General features: G+C 34.9%; 1 protein-coding gene across 2 annotated transcripts in view; it reads right to left on the bottom strand.

Annotated features, from left to right (window-relative positions):
• The window catches only part of Pde6 (phosphodiesterase 6), a 557480-nt gene that overhangs the window by 309874 nt on the left and 225000 nt on the right, over positions 1 to 22606 (bottom strand). The window lies entirely within an intron of this gene.

Raw genomic sequence — 22606 nt, 5'->3', positions numbered from 1 at the left:
TAGAGTGAATTAGCAACATCAGTTTTGTGACTGTTATAAGGTCTCCGATAGCAGAGCAACTTTGCAGGTAAGAGTTGTCATGTCACAAAAACTGGCGTGTTTATCTAATTTTCCACCCTGCTAGAGCAAGTAATTAAATTAATGGCGGAGGTCTCAATGTCTACATGTACACATCATTATCAATTAAATAAGCTTTGATAAAACAGAGATACAGGAAAGAGGCTATACGTATGTATGGTATTCAGAGCATGTAATTTCTTTCTTTCTTTTTTTTAATTAATGCTTTAAAGTAGAGGTTGATATCGCTTATGAAGTAACCAAATGACTGCAGTGAGAAATTAGGGAAAGGCTTATTTGGCTACATTAGTTCGAGAACTAGACAACATTTACGATTACTTTTAACATATAGTCATGGTATATATCTTTCTACCTAATAAGCCAAAAGGCAACTAATTGCATTGCAGGATTGTGTATATTTATTTGATTTTTTCAAAATAATAAAAGAAGTTATATTCAAGACAAAATACCTTACAAATTATTTATGACTATAATTAGTTCACAACTTGTAATTCAGTTTTTCAGTGTATGATACTAAACTTGATTAAATTTTACTAAAATTAAATAAGCTGATGAATAGAATAAATTACAGGATAAAAATATCACAGTTCAACTAAATTAACAAACGAGTAATTGAATAAAGTTCCAGAATTAAAATTTCACACTGAACCTACCCTAGTAACTGGTTGATGGAAAAAGATTACAAGAAGAAAAATTTTACGCTTAAAATAAACTAACAAGCGTATAACTGGACGAAGAGGCGTAAAGTAAATGCAAACCGAATGTAAAGGAAATAAATTTTCAGCCAAGTCCTTTTCTCAATAGCAATTAGTATTTTTTTAGAAGAAAATTTTACAAAAACTAAATCCCAACTTGGGGACCAAAGGGTTGCGTTGCAAATATTTCATATGCTTACTAAACAAATCAAGGTCTACTTCCATGCCAAGTTTGATCCACATTGAATAAGTTCTGTAGATTGTGACCGATATACGCTACTCCTGATTTTTCAGTAGAGGATAAAGTTTAAGAATGAGAAATGTTAAAATTATGAATAAGAAATTTCTAAAATACAGTCTATTTGTCATATGTATAGAGTGTGATAAACGAACACTCTGTATGTTTCGTAATGATCTTATTATTAAATCCAAAATTATAATATTGGCGTGGAAGACTCGGGTTCGATTCCCGGCGAGAGCACATGTGGTTCGGATTCCACGTTAATCAGTAGGTCCCGTCTCATATAGCCTCGCTGCTGAAAGTGACGTTAAACTCAAAATCAACTCAACTCAAAATTATAATATAAGTAGCGGAATAGCTATCGTTCGGACGGAAAGAATAAGCTTTATGAAAAATATTTGCAATATAAAATATACATAATTTATTTAATTGTGGTGTTAAAGTAGTTGCCGTGTAGACTTTGTGGTGGACAAACACCGCGCTCGTGGGTTTTCTCGGGGTTCTCTAGTTTCCTCCCACTTTCTTCATTCCACCATTTCATGCATTTCTCACCATCACCGTCTCCTTTAGCCTAACTGGCATAACGTGGGACGTAAAACTCAAAGATTTCATTTCATTTTTTTAAATAGTTCTTGATGTAAGTTTGATTTTACTGGGATTACGTAAAAGTACACCCACGTTTCATCTCTTAGGGTTACAGTCTCTCGTTAATCTAGGGTATGTGGAGAATATTTATAGAAAATTTTAAAGTTTGTACGACTAATAGCTTTGGAGATGTGCAGAATGCCTAAAAACTTTCAAGCCCCCTTTCCTAGTTTAGGAATCGAGTCTCGCAAACTTCCATCTTATCTGTAACCTTGAGTAAAAGGAAATGGTTTCTACAAAATTTCAACGTTCTACATCTAATTGTTTCAGAGGTCTGATGGTGATTAATGAGTCAGTGAATTTACGCCTTTACATTAGAATGGTCCTCATTTTTCAACTTCCAAGTTTTCCTTAGTCTCATCCCCTAAAATGGTTCCTTATCAGACCAAAAAATTAGCTCAAGTCATCAATATTGAATGATGCCGCAAGCATTCTCAAGTTTTCAATGGGTTTACACGTACAGTATACAATTTAAGTCAAAAGTAGCCTGTAAGTTTGGAATCGCTAGAGGAGGTGACACTATATTTTGGATCCAGGTAATGGAGATAGAACTGCATCTATTACTGCATAGTACCATCATGAAGTCCTCCATCTTAAATTCAGGTCCCACTTTTTAAATAGGAATTGGCAATGCGATATAAAATTTTGGGCACGGGCGTCTCTGGACGGGGGACGAGCGGGACGCGTCCCCCCAATATTTTGAAGTACAAAATATTCAATATTTTATTCTAATTTAATTTATTTACTAACGACAGAATATCATATAAATAATAATAATTATATTTATTTGGAATATAATATTCAGGCTGTGAAAAGATTGTAATCGAGTTCTTGATATACCTTAGGGGGTCCGTGAAGGTAAGCAGAAAGGTAACAAATGGAATCAAAGTTAATAAATAGGTTGGGCTAAGTAGTACTATTTAAATCACTTTTTTGTTGTCCCTTCCCCCTCAAATTTTACATGCCAGAGACGACAGTGGTTTTGGGATAGCTTTTCACCATAAATACATACCTGACGTTATTTCCAATTTATCTACAATCATTCCTTCATAATAATTATTAACTTTATGATATAGATTTATTAACTTACTATTGTCTTTCCAAACTTACAAGGCATTTTTGGTAAAAAAAAAAAAAAAAAAATCTCGCTCTGAAATCTGACGACCGCTTGCGGCACTGTTTAATATGACAAGTGAACTATTATTTTCCTCCTGCGTTTCTTTGGTTTGATATGGAACTATTTTAGGGTGAGACTCAAAGAAACTTGTAAGTCAAAAAAATAAAATAGTTTTCTTTCTATATAGCTTTCTTTCTTAATTAAATTCTATAATGCGTATGAGCATTACATCTATCATAATTGTCGTATTTGAAGAACGAAATATGAAATGTTAAAGTTTATTAAATATATATATATATATATATATATATATATATATATATATATATATATATATATATATATATATATATATATATTGACAGAAATAAAACTTTTAAAAAAAATCTAATGTTTCCGGAATTTGGCCGGAATGTTTCCGGTCAAATTTGTGGTCGTTTAAATTTTACATCCCTACACCTGTCACTCTGTGAAATTATATGGTTTAAGAACTCCGAAGATTCGCCACCGCAGAAGCAAAAGTTACTATTAGGTTTTATCCTGTATCCAGGCAATGTATTCACAATTCTTGTTATATTTCTTCTAAAAAAAATTGACATCATTTTCCCATCTCCTTCGCACTTATTCTCCATATAAAAGAAAAGAGTGTACCCCTCATGTTACGTATTTCAAAAGTATAGTTACACTTTATTTTCGGCATCATATCATTACTGTGAAAAGTCTCTGATCTGTATCTTTTCCTTTTTCCCCTTCAAATATTTGTTTCGTTTCTGAATGAAATTCTCATTCTGTAACATTCTCTTTGTTAGTTTAGAGTTAGTGTGGAATGAAATGAAATATATTTGTTTAGTTTAACATCTCGTTGTTATCCCATTTATGAACAATTAAATTCAATGCTTGTGAAATTAAATTTTGTGTGCTCTCCCTCTGGGAATCGAATTCGGGGACAACATACAGCAAAGGCATCCGCGCTAGCGACTAGACCATCTGGAAAGGATTCTCCAATTAAGTATTTGTTGGTCTAGTTTTAGTGTGAATTTTTCTTTATTTATCTCTTTATTACTTCAGTGTGAAACTTCTATTTTATAACTTTAGTTAATTACCATTTTCTTTATTCAATTTTAGTGTGAAATTTCCAATACGTAGCTTCTTTCAATTACTAGTTTGTTAATTTAATTTTAGTATTAAATTTGCATTATTTATTTTTATTCAGTTACGAGTTTGATACTTTAATTTTAGTGCAAAATTTCCATTATGTAACTTTACTGAATTACCTGTTTGTTAATTTAGTATTAGCGTGAAATTTCCATTATGCAACTTCATTTAGTTACCAGTTTCTTAATTTAGTTTTAATGTGAAACTTCCAATCTGTAATATTATTCAATTACCCGTTTTTTACCACAGTTTTAGAGTGAAATTTCTATCTTGTAATTTTATTTAATTATTAAGAAGGCTCAACTTAGTTTTCAGTTGTGTGGAATTTTCATTGCGCAACTCCATTCAGTTATTACTCTGTTAATATAGTTGTAGTGTAAAGTTTCCAATGTGTAACTCTATTTAATAACCGTTCTGTTAATTTAGTTTTTAGTGTAAACATTTCCATTATTTGATTAACGGTTCGTTGATTTAGTTTTTCTGGTTTTTTTCTTTTTTAAAAAATTCCGTATCTTTCTCTGTTTCTAAGTTTCTTTATATAGTTTTGTTTGAATTTTTCATTTATGTACATCCTCCATCCGCATTGAACATTTTTTTTAAAAACAGAATTGAATACCTGCTCCATCCTTTTTCTAACCCATTCATTTATATATGAATTAATTTTTTCTGTTTTTTTGGAAATAAACAGGAATTTTTAAGTTTGATTTTACTGATTTCTGGCATTTATTCCGAAGTTGGTTGTCTGCCTAGTTTTCGATAAAAAACATAATAAAATCTACAAAAATTTAAAATCTTCAATTTTTACTTTTAAGCTAACTGTTTTTTCTGTTTCGTTCCATTACCTTTCAAGGTGAAGGTATGAGGGGGGGTTACGTTAGGTTAGGTTACTGCAACGTCTCTGTACACCTGCAGCTGTGGTCGGAATACAAATGCTTGTTACTTTCCCATAATCCAACCATGCTGTAAACTTGCGTCACGTAGTTCCCTCCGCTAGCCAAATAGTGACATGTCTATAACCGCTTATAAAAATTAAAATAAAATAAAATAAACTTCCGCTCTGCTTACATAGCTATTATGAAGCACACAAAAGAGGAAATTATCCATTTCTTCCTGGTAAATTTTCAAAATTTTGCCAAAAACGAAAAATCAATTTTGGAATTTAACCTGATTTCTTCTTCTTCAAATCAATTGAAAAGTGCCCTTACATAATGAAAAATGTTTTTATATATAATTTTCATATTTAATTTAAGTAATGTTGAATTTATATTTTCCTTCACTCCAGTGCGGCACTTCACAACATGGAAAGGAACTAGATGAGAGGCTCCTTCTATAATATTTATTTATTTATTTCATAAGGACAACACAACAGGCTTAATGCCCAGTTATAATGTCGTATACAAAATTATTTAACATACACTATTATACACACATTATGTACATACACAAATATATAATCGTCTAACTATACAGAAGTTATTGAATGACAATACTTTTGAACTTGTTTTCTGACATACTAAACAAATCTGCTACATGAAATCTAACCATTTCGTTATATGCAGCTACGCAAATCTGTCTCCAACATTGGAGGGAGACCATTCATATATATATATATATATCAATGTAAACATTTATGAAGAGCTCCCTCGTGGCTAAGCGGTTAGCGTACGCACCTTTGACGTGGGAGACCTGGGTTCGATTCCCAGCATGAGCACATGTGGTTTGGATTCCACGTTAATCAGTAGGTCCACGTCTCATATAGCCTCGCTGCTGAAAGGGACGCTAAGCTTATAACGTCGTAAAAGGTCCTCAGTTTGAATATTTATATAATTAAGGCTACTGATTTACCAGAATCCATTAACACATTGCATCATGATATCACCTTTTATTGTAGTACGAAACAAGTTAATCATACAAGAAACAATTTCACGAATACTGGAATCAACTTTCTTCCTGCTACATGAGCCAATGTCGTTTACATATCATTGAACGGTTCTATTACAATTACTTCATCTCCAGAATTAATATCATGTTGAATACACCGTGAATACAAGCAACCAATAGCATTCACTAGACGAAGGTGACCATAACTTTTCGCATATAGATGCATACTAAAATCTTCGTTACACGCAGCATCAGTAAGACAATCAAAAACATTCGAATGAAGAGAGAAGTCGGGATAATCTAATCCAATCGATACCGCAGTATGTTTTTGCGAATGCTCAGCAAATTTCATCCACATATTTAAATCAATGATGTCATATTTCTGCGTTGATGCAAATTTAGGATCTGTATTCCCTATAGTTTCTGTGGAAGGTTCAGGTTCACTTAATGCATTCATACTAACTTATGATGAAATTTCTTCGGTAACTGACAACGCAATTTCTGTAGAATTATGAACTTCGGTGAATCTACGTATAATCTGACCCATTTTAAGGTCACTTTGTTCAATCCGTTTGTTTGTCTGATTACTCTGTTCTGATAAATGTTGACTGTTAATGTCTATTTTACTGTCGAGTTGTTTCATTTGTTCCATTTGTTGGTTCATTCGTTCATCAAAATTTTGCTTTAACTGTCCCATCTGCTGATTCATTTGTTCCATTTGTTGATTCATTCGCTCACCAATTTGTTCCATTTGTTGTTTAAGTAGGTCTGCTAGGTCAAGGGAGTGCATCTCCTTATTACCATTTGATTCAGTTGCATTTTCAGTACCAGGAAGACTCATTTTGATATTCTGAAAATTTTTCTGCCACTTCTTAATAAGGTATACTCCGTTTTTGATGTCTTTAGCAAAATCACTACGTAACCTTAAAGTTAATCTGCACTCCTGAAGTTGATTATCTAGGAAATTGTCTACTTAGCTTCACACAAATCTCCTAAAATTCTGAGGCGGTAAACACCAATTTTATATAACGCCGTAAAAGGTCCTCAGTTTGTATATTTATATAATTAAGGTTACTAATTTACCAGAATCCATTTACACATTGCATCGTGATATCATCTTTTATTGTAGTACGAAACAAGTTAATCGTTCACACTCTTTAAAAATTATACATTCAGTGTTCACGAGATGGATCCTTCGTTTATATATTATTTATTTTTCGTTGCTATGACAACTAAACTCACATCGTCGAATCACTATCATAACAAAATATCATCACATAACAACAGAAAAGTAATTACATCTATTTCTCTTTTCATATTCTTCTTCCTCTTTAGAACAGCTTGTGCATAATTTTGAAAGTACATTTTGCCATAAATACAAATAAAGAGGTTAAAAATACAAGTATCGTTGTAAACTAAAGTCAACTCAAATCAAAATATTTATGAAGTTGAAAAATAATGCTGTGGAAGATAAGGGGAGCAGAATTGTCTTCAACATTGGGAGGCGGGCAGATTTGAGGCTTATTCTGGGCGGACATTAATTTCATCTCACTTTCCTTTGTGGAAATCGGACACAATTCATCACATTTCTACTCCAAAAAGGACATTTCCAATCGGATTATTGGGGGGACAGTCCCCCCAGTTTCAAAATTGGAGGGAAGATGCCCCAGGGATTTGCGCCAGTGGTTATATGAAGCACACATTCTCTACAGAGGAGATTTATGTAATATGTTAGTTCTTGCTTTTCAACAATAGAATGTCCCAATGTTTGCTGTTCTAGTTTTACTTGTTGGGACACGTAATAATACTTCTGAAATTAATTCTGGACAATCAATTCTTCCGTTTATAAATTTATGTAAGAGCAACAAATCAAAAACACATCTCCTTTTTTCTAATGTTTGAAAACTAAAATTCGTTACTAAGTCTTCATAAGGGACGCACTTCAGGTAGAAACCAGTTTTCGTATATGTGAGCATTTTTAAGAATTTAAACTGCATATTTTCTATTGCATCAGAGTATTTAGTGACAAATTTGGTGTCCAAACAGTACAACAGTATTCTCATTTTGACCTCACATACGAAAAATATAACCATATAAATGTTGATTCTTTGTAGAAATCCTGCCGTATCCTATGTATTAAATCTAGGTTTCTATATACACTACTCGTTATCGCGTCAATGTGTTGAGCAAAGGTTAATTTGCTATCAAATATAACTCCTAGATCTTTGATAGTATTCGAGGTAGACAAGGAAGTGCCACTTATTGTAGAAGTAAAGTTAATTGCGTTTTCTTTCCTAGTGAAAGATATAGATTTACATTTGGATACATTCAGGACTAATTTATACTTATCACACCACATTTTAACTCTGTAGATCCTGTTGAAGTTTCACTCAGTCATCAATCGAACTTACTTTGGAGTATAATTTGAGATCGTCGGCAAAAAGAAGAAATTGAGAAGTTTTAATACATAGAGAAATATCATTAATAACAATACGAAACAACAGTGGACCTAGATTTGATCCTTGAGGGACTCCCGATAGAGTATTACACTTTTGAGTAACAGATCCTTTGTATAAAACATATTGTTTTCGGTTATGCAAGTATGATTCAAGATACTCCATTGCTTATTTAGAAAAATTTAGAGATGCTACGTTTAGTAGCAATACATCATGATCAACGACGTCAAATCCCTCGCTAAAATCAGTATAAATGACATCTACTTGACCGCCTATATCTAGATCTGTTAGTATAAAATTTGTTAAAATTGATACATTTGTCGACATAGACCTATTACGTAAGAAGCCGTGTTGATAAGCTGAAAGAATTTTGGCAAAGGGCGACAGAATAGCAATTGGCCTGAAATTTTCTATTTATCTCTTGTTTCCAGATTTTGATAATGGACAAACCAAACTTTCCTTCCATTTATCTGGGAAAGTGTTTTAATAGAAATATTAAATATAACGCAAAGTGGGTATTTAAATATATCACTGCAACCTTTCACAACATAAGGGGAATATTATCAGGGCCACAAGATGTTTTTGGTTTCAGCGCTCGTATAGCATTTTCTATTTTTCGAGTTTTATTTTATCTAATTGAAAGTTGCCTAATATATTAATTCGGTCCGATTAGCAAGCAAAGAGTCAACGCTGTATGTGGCGGGTACATTGTTGTAAACTGAATGAAAATAATGTGCAAATGCCTCTGCTATTTCATTGGCATGTTGGATATCATGACTATTGTATGTAAGGGAATTTGATTACAAATGCTGTATTTTGCGTTTAACCCATTCCGGACGGACCTTTTAATACTTGATTTTTCCCTGTAGACGACGGTTTTTTTGGCATATTTTAAAAAATCGTAGAAAAAAAGAGTTTTCAACATAATGCTATTTATTATACCATTTTATAAACTACAAAACGTCCCCTTTACACAGGTGTGTAACATTCAACACTTGGTATACATTTTCTAACTTTTTACTGCATATCTATATATATCAATTACGCAAAGCGAGAAAAATTTTTACAATGTAACAAAAACTACAAAAATATCCTATACGCATGTAATATGTAAGCTATAGTTGGAAAAGAGCCACAAAATACACAATGTGAGAGTTTCAACAATGATACTTGTTATGTTCACATGGAAAGTCGAAAATCACAGGTAATGTCCACAATCTCATCAGCATCTAATAATTTCAACGCCATTCTCACAAGTAAAGGCAATAAACGCGTATTCGTACAAAGGTGTAATTACAGCTCAGTTCTGACAAAAACTGAACACACACGCCACCTAGCGCTTGGAATTGAACCACGTACTTACGATTAACAAATACACGAAACGAGGTGCGAGCGTCGCCCATCGTTTCATTGCTACAAAAAAGAATAGTACAGTGCTAGCATAGCTCGCAGCCCGTCTACAGGGACAAAATATTCACTGCGAGCTATGCTCGCAGTCGGTCCGGAATGTGTTAATAAAGCTTCAGATCTGGCTTGGGTCTTTTTCGATAGAGCATTCTGAGTTTAAAATAAAAGTTTTGTAGGCTAATTTTATGTCAGATTTTATTTCTTTACGCAGTCTCTCAAATTGATCGCGATGATAAAATATATTTGTTATCCCTTTTACCACTTGTTATGGTGGTATGTCTTGGATTTTATTTTCTTAATTATATTATGAGTAAACTAACATGGATAACTTCCGCTGACATGTCTTTTGGGTGGAACACATACAGAAAATACGTTGTTAACAATTTGATAAAAGTTTTTTAATGCAATATTTACATCATCCAATTGCGAAAGGCAATTCCAGTTTACTTTAAAGAATTCTATGCACATCTTTTGGAAATCTGCTTTTCTAAAATTAAAATCGGATTCCTTAACTTCTTTCTTATGTTTCTGCAGTGTTTATGTGGGAAAGAGATATGTAAAGCTGACGATGCCTGTCTTCATTAGTAACAAGAGAACACTCTTTTATTACAGAAACGTCATTAAAATTTGAGAGTACTAAATCCAAGGTTCGGTCATTACTACTTCGAAAGTCATTATGGGACATTAAGTCATACCACGACTTTTACATTTATTTGTTGAAAGTAGGAGGTCAAAATTAGCACATATTATTTGAATTACACTAAAGTCCCCTATGCAAAGAACAGTGCTTCCTATTGGAACATTACTCTCAATAAATTCATAAAACAATTCATATGTCGTTACAGTTGAATCCGGAGGAATGTATACTGTACAAATGAACATCTTTACTGAGTGACTGAAGAGCTTGATAATTACATATTCAAAATTTAGATCGCAAGAGTTTATATAGGAGACATTGTAATTTTGATGTAGTCTGTTAAAAATCTTTCGGTAATTGTAATTACATCACAATTATTTGATAAAACATTTGTATAGAATTCTAGGGCTTTGGACCGTAAGCCAAAAGTATTTTGATAAAACTCTGAAAACAATTTACAAGTATGGTTTTGAAGCATGGTTTCGGATACATAGCTATTATCTGCAGAGCAAAACAATGAATGAGCGTCGGGGCTTGGCAATACAATAGAACTTGAAGGTGAAGTTCTGCTTTTAACACACCTGGTATTCACTAATTTTGTAGTACTTACTACTTGATGCAGTTCCTGAGCACAATATTCTCATTGGTTGTAGGTCGATTTCCGCTTCACTGACTCAGGGCTGGGTAGTTGGATTCTTAACAATGGAGATATAAGTGGGGGAGGGTTAACATTCTTCAGATCACTAACACTTTTAACTGCCTTAGTCTGACTTGATGACAGGAGTTCAGAGGCTGTAAGCTGGAATGTGGAGTCTCTTGTTCTGTTTGGATGCTGTCTGTTTCTATTTTCAAGTGCACTTAAAGTGAATTTTTCCCCATCAATATACAGATAACGAAACTGCAGATAAGCATAACTACCGCGTTGTCTTGCCTCTTTTATGAACACTTGTAAATTTTTGCGTTCATTTCTCCCTTTGTTAGAATAATCCTGTTCGATGTAAATGTTACTACCACGAAGTTTGCGTCTGCTTTTAAGAACATCTTTTGTTTTGTCTCTTAGAAACTTACACACGATAGGTCGATTTTTATTCTTAGTTGTCTTCCTTAGTCTGTGAGATCGCATTATTTCATCGTTTCTTAATTGAATTTTTAATCTGTCCTAAATTACTTTTCACACTCTTTCTTCAGTTACTGCCCACGTTTTTCTTTCACCCTCTTCAACACCGTACAACACAATAATTTGCCTTCTACTCCTATTTTCGAGGTCGTCCAGCCGTTCTTTCGGGAATTTGGTGTATTTTTGTAGTTCACTGACGTCATTTGTGATGGTCTCGAATTTGTTAGACGGATAACAGCCCTTCAAACACTGAGCTAGACACCTACCTTTCGCTTTACGATCTGCTGCAATTCAGAGGTAGGCACACACGACTTCTCACCACGAAAACTCGTCACCTCCTTGATAAATTTATTTTTGCTTCAATTGCCATCGAGATTAGTGATGCTTGGGGGTCTAGAAGCCTTGATTTTATTAGAGAGATAGGCAGACGCATTTCTATCGCTTCTGGAGATGTTCGTTCAACAAATTTCCTTATTTAACAAATAGCTATTGCTATCCAACGTGGCAACGTGTTGTCGGTTCTTGGCACCTTACCACATGGAAAGAAACTAGATGAGGTGTTTCTTCTATATTATAAAGGACAACACTGAACATCTATATAACTGAACGACAACTGTACAAATAAGGTCAATACATTAATGAAACCGAAGAACATTTGAGGAACTCTTGCGAAGGGAGAATACCATTTCGATAATTCAATAATAACACCGGTCAACAGTGAAAAAGTTTCGGAAATGAATTTAGTCATAAATTGTTAAATTGAGTTCTATAAACACGAAATGGGAAATGAAATGGTGCCGTTAGCTCTTGTTTTCAAGGAACAGCCAATTTCAGTGAGTAATAGGGATGTTTTCAAGCAATTGTGAAGACCTTGTTTTAAATAGGTACTGTTGCAACACTGTTCATCAGAATATCATGGTTAGTACGTCATTCTCTGTAGAATGATGTATGTTTTCAAATTCTATAATGACCATGCCGCTATCACGTACGAGAAAATGGAAGTTTTAGAAAACCGGGAAATTTCTATGAAAAAAAATTCCTTTCTGGACGCTTGGGACCTTCTAGAGCAACTCTGAGTGAGAGCACGAAATACTAATGCGTTGGCATATTAGGAATGTTCCTGCAAAACACCATTCCGATATCGCATATAATGACGTCATTATTCTAAGTCCTGTTTGCAAGTAAAAAAAATATAAGGTTTTAAGTATACTAAAATGTAGTAAAATATACTAAACTGACAACCACACAAATGGTATTTATAATGATGGTTTTCTTGTTTCCATCCAGGTATGTTAAAGGATGCTGAGTGACTAAAAAGAGCAACATGCATTGCGAATGTGTCAGCAGTCCAAACAATTTCTGTTATGTGTGTGGTGAAATCACATTTGCAAAGCAGAAGTGTCCATTGACGCCGCTTGTGGGAACAGGATTATTTAACTATTTTGGTGTGAAAGTAGTGCCAGGACAAACCACGAGTTTCTTATATATACTGCAAAAGTTGCAGTGTGAATCTATGTGCATGATTAGAAAACAAAGGTTATTCAATGAAACTTGGCATTCCCGTGGTGTGGAGGGAGAAAACCAATCATTTCAGTGACTGTTATTTTTGTTGATGCCACCACTTAGGCGTAGAGTGTCCAAAAAGAAGGATTTATACAATATCCCAAAATCCAGTCAGCCCTCATATCGATTTTTCATGGCAAAGATCTCCCTGTACCTAGTCCTCCAAACGAATATGATGTGTAAGACGAAGACGACAAAGAGGACACAGGTGACATGGAGACAGCACAAGGGCCCTCATACGGAAATTGTGCTGCACAGCGCAACATTGAAGGACCCACACCTACTTTCACACACCGAACTTAATGATTTCATTTGAGATCTTTAGCTGCTTAAGAACAAAGCTGAGCTTGCCGCATCAAGACTTAAGGAATGGAACTTATTAGATGATAATGTGAAAGTGCCAATATACAGGAACTGTCAAAAGCAGTTTGAGGTTTATTTCACGTAGCAGGATACCCTGGCATTTTGTCATGATGTAATTGGTTTGATAAGCAAATTTCATTTCAAATACAAACCACAGGAGTGGAGATTGTTCATAGACAGCTCTAAGTTCAGAATAAAATCATTCCTGCTCAACATTTCCAATTCTCTTCCATCAGTGCCTATTGGTTATGCTGTCTATATGAAGGAAACATATCAAAAACATGAAACAAATATTCACAGCAGTTCAGTACAATGTTCACCAATAATAGGAGTTATGCAGCGACCTAAAAGTCGTAGCTATTGTGTTAGGGTTGCAATTGGGTTTCACGAAATATCGCTGTTCCTTGTGTGAATGGGATAATCGGAACATTACATCGTATCTTCTCATTACATCAGAAAGATGTGGCTTCAAAGAAGGGATTTCCGGCCTTGTGAGAAGAATATTTAACTTTTCCCTTTACTTCCGAGGCAGAGCATACTCCTGCCTCCGTTACATATCAAATAGGGGTTAATGAAACAGTTTGTAAAGGCCCTGAATAAAGACAGTAATAGATATTATGTAATACATAATATAAAGCATTGACAACAAATACTACATTACATACAACATCTGTTTCTCAAAAATAGTAGCTTATAAAAGAAATGTGAGGTCAGATCCACTCTTCTTGCCACACAATTGGTAGGAATCAACTATTTTGGGAAAGAAAACACTCAACAAGTCTTTTTCTGTTGTCCAGTGTAATTTGCATTGTAATAATTGTTAAGTTTTTTAATTTCAAGGAAAATATTATATTTTTTAAATATGAATATTGAAATATATATATTATTACACGCACAATGCATAATCATTTTAAAAAGGCAAGGAATGTTTGTTTATCTAGACGTGATTAAAAAATGTGTAAAATCTAACAGCCTAATTAATATTTCAGTTCATTTAAAAGAAAACGAGAATAACTCAACACACATGACAATGGGATAAAAGAAACAAAGATGGTTTAGGTACTTAAACAACCTTACAGTTCTTTATTGATTTCTCCATATATATATTGGTAAACAACGCAATAAAAACAGCAAACAATTTTGGAAATATCGCTGTTCAGAAGAGATATTTAATATTTATAAAATATTGTTTTAAAATAAAACTATTAGTTATAAGTAGTATACGAGTCATTGCTAAGAGTATGTGTGTCACTTGTTAGGAGAATGTATACAACAATACATACATAAAATCTAGTAATTATTGTGCTGCCAAAATGTCTTGAACCATGGCAAAAATGCGAACTAAAGCTCACACCCACGCGTTGAGCCAATAAGGGTTCACCCGTTGCTAAGCGAGAGAAAGCGAGTGGAATTCCTTCAGCCGATAGCAGCGCTTGCAACGGAAGACTAGAGATCAAGTCAATGTGGCATATCTTTAGCAGCGTATATTTTTCAAATACAGTGCATAAATAAGTAAACATTCCATGCCAGCATAACTAAAATTTTCAATTTACTATTGGCAACAAATTACACACTTTCTTTAGTTCCATAAAAGCTCCTATTTCCCGAATTTCTCAAACACAGCGCATGAGAATTTACCCTGAAGTACGAGGAGGAGTCAGAAACTAAGGTTACAAGGCCGATATTTTTGGAATTTCATCTGTTATAGAGGAATGAGTCGTGCAAGGTAATTTTAATTCATGGAGTTAGTAACTATACAGAGTTTCAGCCAGCCGACACCTACGGCGCTAGTAGTACGTAAACACAAATAACGACTCGTTTGGAAAACTGGTCTCGCGAAGAAGTTCACTCAGTTATTCGATTTCTGTGGGCGAATCAGGTAACCGCGGCTGAAATTCAGCGGCAGCTGGTAGAGGTTTACGGAAAGACTCGTAATGTCTCGTCAACATGTCGCAGAATGATGTCGTAAGTTTGCAATTGGTTCAGAAAACGTTGCGGACGAGGAGAGCACTGGCCGACCCAACAGCACGGTTTAACAGATTTGAACACAGCTTGCGTGGAGTTAAGTTGATTTTGAGTTTAAAGTCCCTTACAGCAGCGAGGCTATATGAGACGTAGACCTATTGATTAAGGTGGGATCCGAACCACATGAGCTCCCGCCAGGAATTGAACCTGAATCTTCTATGCCAAAGTCGTGCGCTAACCGCTTAGCCACGAATGAGCTCACAGCTCGAATAGAGTAGCTGATTGGGGACAACAGGAGCATCACGTTACAGCATACATATTAGGAATGTCATTTGAAAGCATTTATCACATTGTGCTCGATATTGTGCAGTGCTGAAATGTTTGTTCCCGAGGGGTTCTGTGGAAGTACCGGATTTTCACCAGTATAGGTATAGGCCTATGTCTAGCCTTTGGACAGTATTATAGTGAAAGTTTAAGTTACAGGTTGACTGTCAAGATGATTTGCATGTACTGGTCCCAGGAGGCCATAAATTTCTTCTTACCTTTGGCTTGATTATGGATAGTTATATCACATTTTTGTCGCGATATTTTTTTCTCCCAAAAATGTACCAATGGGAGTCGAGCACCATCTGTGATGCTCATTTTCTCTCACACTAATTTGTGATAATGAGCATCATATATGATGCTCAAGAACCTGGATAGGTTAGTAATTTTTGATATCAAACATGACAATCATATATGAAGGGCTGGCGGGATAAAAGGGATTAGTCCATCAAATCGCAGAAGAGATTTTTTATGCCCAATTATACATTGAACCAATGTCTTTCGAATGGTGTTGTTGGTTGTGGGATAAATGAGACCAGTCCTAATAAAATCACTAAGAAAAATTAAAAATAAATTATCAAAGACAAAAGTTATTTGGTTTCAGAGCATTGTTTTTGCTCTCCTGAAAAATTTGTAAAAGTGGACTTATCCCTTTTATTCCGCCAGCCCTTCATATGATGCTCATGGCCCCACACAGAAATAAGGTGAGCACCACATAGATCCTCGTGGCAGTCAACCTGTTAACCATAACCGAGTTAACCATAAATATTTAGGGCTTTGCTTCATGTACCGTAAAAAATGAAAAATGAAATCTTTGAGTTTTACGTTCCACTTTTATGACGGTTAGGCTAAAGTAGACGGTGATGATGAGAAGTGAATGAAATGATGGAATGAAGAAAACGGGAGGAAACGGGAGAACCCCGAGAAAACCCACGAGCACAGTGTTTGTCCACCACAAAGTCCATATGGCGCGAGTTGGGATCGAACCAGGAACCCGAAGCAACGGAGGTGAACGCTCTACCACTGAGCCACCGCGCCCCCTTCATGTAACATACTGTCTAACGACATCTCGCTAGTATTATAATGAATAAAATGATGATTAGTACATAATTCAAAATCAGATTCATCTGAATAGGGGGCATGGTTGTCGTACAGAAGCAATGTTTACGTTTTAAGGAAATTTCATTTCTTGATTTTCTCGAAAAGTGCACATGAGAATTCATTATTTATTCATATCATATCATTTTGCTTAGATCAATGATATCTGTCATTAGGTATATGCAGTGGAGTATTTAAGTGGGGGCTTCAGGGCTTAAGCGCACCCCAAAATTTTATTTACTACTTTAAAATAAATTAAATATCTTGCAGAATTTTCACATTTCCTGGAATAAAGTTACTTAAGCCTTCCCAAAACAAAATCGTAAATACGCTACTGTATATAGGCTGTTTCAACTTTGAAAAAGGTTTGTTTTCCGTTAAGCGTTAATAATATTGTACAATTTTTCATAAATACCATACGTGGTGTGATTGAAAAGTTTTAAGACAGTTGGCAACACTGGTCAGGAAAAGTAGATATAATCGCTCGGTAGCATGGAATCGGTGGGTTGGTGTGTGTTTGAGTCATGTTGAAACATGCACCGAGGTATCTTTACTCAGTACGGCGTAGCAACCAGTTGAGTGCGGGCATGTGTGTGTCTTGGCGGATTTTTAAGTGCGCAAAATGGCTGAAAAATTGGAACAACGCGTTTGTGTGAAATTTTGTTTTAAAACTGGGAAATCTGCTTCGGAGACTTATGAACTCTTAAAAACACGTTTTGGAGACATATGTCTGAGCCGGTGAAACGTGTTTATCTGGTTTCACAGATTCAAAGATGACCGTGAGTCAGTGGAGGATGAACCCCGGTCTGGCCGGCCTTCAATATCAAAAGCTAACGAAAACATTGCGAAAGTTGGCGATTTAGTGCGCTCGAACCGTAGACTTACAATTAGGGAGATGGCTGAAGACCTGAATTTAAGTTTCTATGCGGTTCAGTCAATTTTAACTGATGATTTGAACATGCGTCGAGTGTCCGCAAAATTCATTTCAAACGTGTTGTCACACGAGCAGAAACAACACAGATTTCAAGTGTCCCAAAAACTGTTTAATCGAGTCGAAATGGACTCAGATTTCTTGAATAGGGTAATAACAGGTGATGAATCATGGGTTTATGGCAGGGATGCAAATAAGCAACAAAATTTTAGTAGCCCAAGAAAAAAGGTACTAGCCTACATCCCGCAATAGAAATCATTTACTTACCTTAAGTATGATATTGAATACTCGCCCGCAGTGATGAATCACTCGCCCCGGGCGAGTGGGCGAGTTGTTGTTTACATCCCTGGTTTATGGGTATGAGCCAGTGGAAGATCCCAGATTCACCAAGACCAAAGAAAGCGCGACAAAGTCGGTTGAATGTGAAGACAATGTTGGTGTTTTTTTTTCGATTCTAAGGGTATCGTGCAACATGAATTTACCCCTAGGGGGCAGACAGTCAACCAGGAATACTACAAAAATGTTCTTCAGCGTTTGCGCGAAAATGTGCGGCGGAAAAGGCCTGCCCTCTGGAAAGAAAAGAATTGGATTCTCCACCACGACAATGCACAAGCGCATTGTGCGTTTTCGATCCAAGAGTTTTTGGCCAAATTCAACATTTTTGTGCTCCTGCAACCCCATATTCCCCAGATTTGGCCCCACTTGACTTCTACCTCTTTCCTAAATTAAAATTGTTATTAAAAGGGAAGAGATTTGACTCAATTGAGGATATTCAAGCAAATACGGAAAGAGTGCTTCACACCATCACGGAAAATAATTTTCAGAATGCTTCTAGAAGTGGAAACACCGTTGGAATCGGCGCGTTCATTCAGCAGGGGACTACTTTGAAGGAGATTCATCACAATAGCTTGTAAGTACTGCCATTTATAAATTACAAACCGCCTTAAAACTTTCCAATTACACCTCGCATATAGTAAAGAAGTTTAATTGTACGTCATGAACTGTGCATTAAGAATTCCGAACTATTAGATGAAGGTTGGAACTCAATAACATTGTTTAAATGTAACTTATTTGTAAAATCGATGATGAGCTTTCTAAATTTCCAATCTTGTCAAGTTTCTTTGCATTATTTATTAAAACTGTTAGAAAACAAGTCTTTGGAAGCATTTATTAAGAATTGTGTCATTCCATAATGTGTTTTAAGATCGTTTCTTTCTTCTATTAGTTCATTATATTGGAAATCATAGGAAGAACTCGTTGTAATATGAACTAGCTTGTCCATTTATATTTAATTTTATTGTAATATTTCATTGTAAACACATCAAATTTGTGATCTTTTAATGAATCTGACATATTACTGCAGTGGAAGCGTTAATAGTATTGTTGAAATATCCTGATGGAGCTATTATCAATACGATCCCTTTAACCAGGATTGCCTGGGCTATATGAAGTTGGCTCCGCCACAGTCAAATTTGAAAATAATATACTACCAATAATTAGATCACAATTTGTTTATCATGTCCCATAATTTGTTCACACTTATTTAAGGAGAGAGAGAAACTGAAACAAGTGGGACAAACTTCACGCTAGCCTTCTCACCACATTCAAAAGTTAAAAATTAAATACCAATAGATTAATTAGGTCACAATTTGTTCACTATGTCCCATTATTTGTTCAAGCTTATTTAAGGAAAGAGAGACCAAAACAAAGTGGTAGAGCCAACTTCACACTTACATATTCAATATCAGAGAATTCATTCATACCACTACCTACAATACCTATACCACTACCTTCACTAACATAATTTGGCCACAACTTGTTCCGATCTGTTCACTATATTCCATTATGTGTTCACACTTATTTAAGAATAGAGAGAAACTAAAACAAGATAGTGTGGCCTACTTTACACTTACATTCTCAGTATCACAGAATCAATAAAACTACACAGAAAAATCCCTTATCCGGACAGCTGTATTGTACAAATATACGGAGTCCTTAGGTTTACTACAGAAATCAGCAGGGGACATACGTTATTCATATGCTACATACACACTGCCCTCTTTCCCGCTTGGATATTACCTCATGCCGTTGCAGGATGTCTGACATCTAACAGTCTTTCGTATATTACGGACATATACGTATGTTACATACGTCCAGCTATATGTGAGATCCTGACCACCTATATACAGTTCTTTCGTTCATACGGAAAGTACGTTTATTCGAATACTTATGCAGAAAGTAAGTTTAAAATATACTTATTCAGTTATACGTTTGCTGTACTTTAAGTTCAAAAACTACAGGATTTACAAATGTAACCTACGTTTATACGTACACCACATATTTTTTTCTCACAAGTAAACCTTACGTTTGGGTGAATCGAGTTGCTGACTGAGACACATATGAGAAAGTAGTACTATATGTGGTCAGTATTTCAGTGAAGTTGTAGGTGCGAAGCTCCAGGGGTTTAGGAGATACAGCTACCAGAACATCACATGGAAGTACACAATAGTCTTCATACAGTTGGAGGTAAAAGCTCTGTAAGACCTCTTGTAACGACAAAAGGTGAATAACAAATATATGGGCACATATTAGGACTAGGGAGAAGTCATATAGTAAGGGTATACCTAACGGCGGCCATCTTGAAATCCGCCATTTTGAATTAAGGTTAAGTTTCTAAAATAGGAATAGGGTCATGTGATACATGATTTAAGGCGCAAATTTAATAAGCAGAACAATGGTGACGTTAATTTTGATTTACGCGCAATTGGTAAAAAGTTACAGGGAAATTAAATATTGTTGCAGCATATGTATTAGTCCTTTACCCCACCTTGTAAATTTTGTGTTAATGTTAATAATTAAATAAAAAGCAGGTTGATAAATATTAGGTCTATGGTAAGAGTTGCCTTGATGGCGGCCATGTTCAAATCCGCCATTTTGAATCAGACAAAAGTTTTAAACAAAACGCATAACAATGACACCTTATTAATAGGAAATTTTACCATAACTACAACGGTATAACCATTTTTGCTTTATCATTAACCAGTACAAAATTAAATGGATCGCTCCTTACGACTACTGCTTTGACGGAATTGTTAACGACAAATGTGTCAAGTGTAACTCGATTGCCTTTGTCAGATGTGCTCACTGTGAGCAGAGCATTTGTGTAAGTCATGTACTCCTTTCTGAACTACATATTGATTGTACTAATTGAGGACTTTTCTGGAAGAAAGACCCAAGTTCAAATATGACTCAGTTCCTATTTGGTCATTTTTCCTTAAATTAGCAACTTGTTTATGCGATAACAAATGCTGGTTAATGATAAAGCAAAAATTCTTATACCGTTGGATTTATGGCAAAATTTGCTGTTAATAAGGTGTCAATGTTACGCGTTTTGTTTAAAACTTTTGTCTGATTCAAAATGGCGGATTTGAACATAGCCACCATCAAGGCAACTCTTACCATAGACCTAATATTTATCCACCTGCTTTTTATTTAATTATTAACATTAACACAAAATTTACAAGGTGGGGTAAAGGACTAATACATATGCTGCAACAATATTTAATTTTCCTGTAACTTTTTACCAATTGCGCGTAAATCAAAATTAACGTCACCATTGTTCTGCTTATTAAATTTGCGCCTTAAATCATGTATCACATGACCCTATTCCTATTTTAAAAACTTAACCTTAATTCAAAATGGCGGATTTCAAGATGGTCGCCGTCAGGTATACCCTTACTATATAACTTCTCCCTAGTTCTAATATGTACCAATATATTTGTTATTCACCTTTTGTTGTTACAAGAGGTCTTACAGAGCTTTTACCTCCAACTGTATGAAGACTATTCTGTACTTCCATGTGATGTTCTGGTAGCTGTATCTCCTAAACCCCTGGAGCTTCGCACCTACAACTTCACTGAAATACTGACCACATATAGTACTATTTTCTTATATGTGTCTCAGTCAGCAACTCGATTCACCCAAACGTAAGGTTTACTTGTCAGTGCACTAAAGATAATTAGGTAACATTTTGTTCCAATTTCTATACTGTTTTATAACTTGTTCAATCCAAGCCAGTACCAATAGTAGGTCACAATTTGTTAAATATGTCCCAAAATATCTTCTCTCTTATTCATAGCGATTGAACAACAAAATTTGTCCAGCCAATTTCAGGGTTGTATATTTAATGACATTGAATTAATCAGAAACTCGTTACAAAAGTTCTTACATACTTAATTCCAATTTGTTCACTATGTCCCATAAATTATTCACTTATTTAAGGAGAGAAACGTGAAAATAAGGTAGGGAGCCAACTTCACTCTTGTATACTCAATGTCACAGAATTAATCAAAACTACTACCCATAATTAGGCAATAAATTGTACTAATTTTTTCACCATGTCCCATAATTTGTTCAGCTTTACATTGGGACATAGCGGACAATTTGGGACAAGGGTACAATTTTGATTGATTTGAAGTTTGCCTCATCACCCTGTCTTGGTCTCTCTATTTAAGCGTGAATAAATTATCCTGTTCCGTTATCTTGCTTAGTCTCCCTGACATTAAATAATAGTAAGCCAATTATGAATTGGCTTGCTATATGTTAACAAATTGGAACAAATTCTGACCTAATTATTGGTAGTATTTAATTTTTAAATGTTGAATGTAGTGGTGGGGATAGTGGAAAGTTTGTAACTAGTTTGTTTCGATGTCTCTCCTTAAATAAGCGTGAACAAACTATGGGACATAAAGTTCAAATTGGAATAAACTATGACCTAATTATTGTCTGTATTGGCAGTATTTTTTTTTAAATGAATATAGGGCTGCCAGCGCGAAGTTGGTCTCCATATCGTTTCTGCCTTCCTCTCCTTAAATGAGCTTAAGCAAATTATGAGGCATAGTGAACAAACTGGAACAAATTCTAACCTGATTAT

The sequence above is a fragment of the Thermobia domestica genome, chromosome 12 (genome assembly GCF_964235325.1).
Source record: "Thermobia domestica chromosome 12, izTheDome1.hap1.1, whole genome shotgun sequence".
NCBI classification, from domain to species: Eukaryota; Metazoa; Arthropoda; class Insecta; order Zygentoma; family Lepismatidae; genus Thermobia; species Thermobia domestica.
The sequence above is the reverse complement of the archived record's forward strand: the minus strand, read 5'-3'. Positions and strand labels throughout refer to the sequence as shown.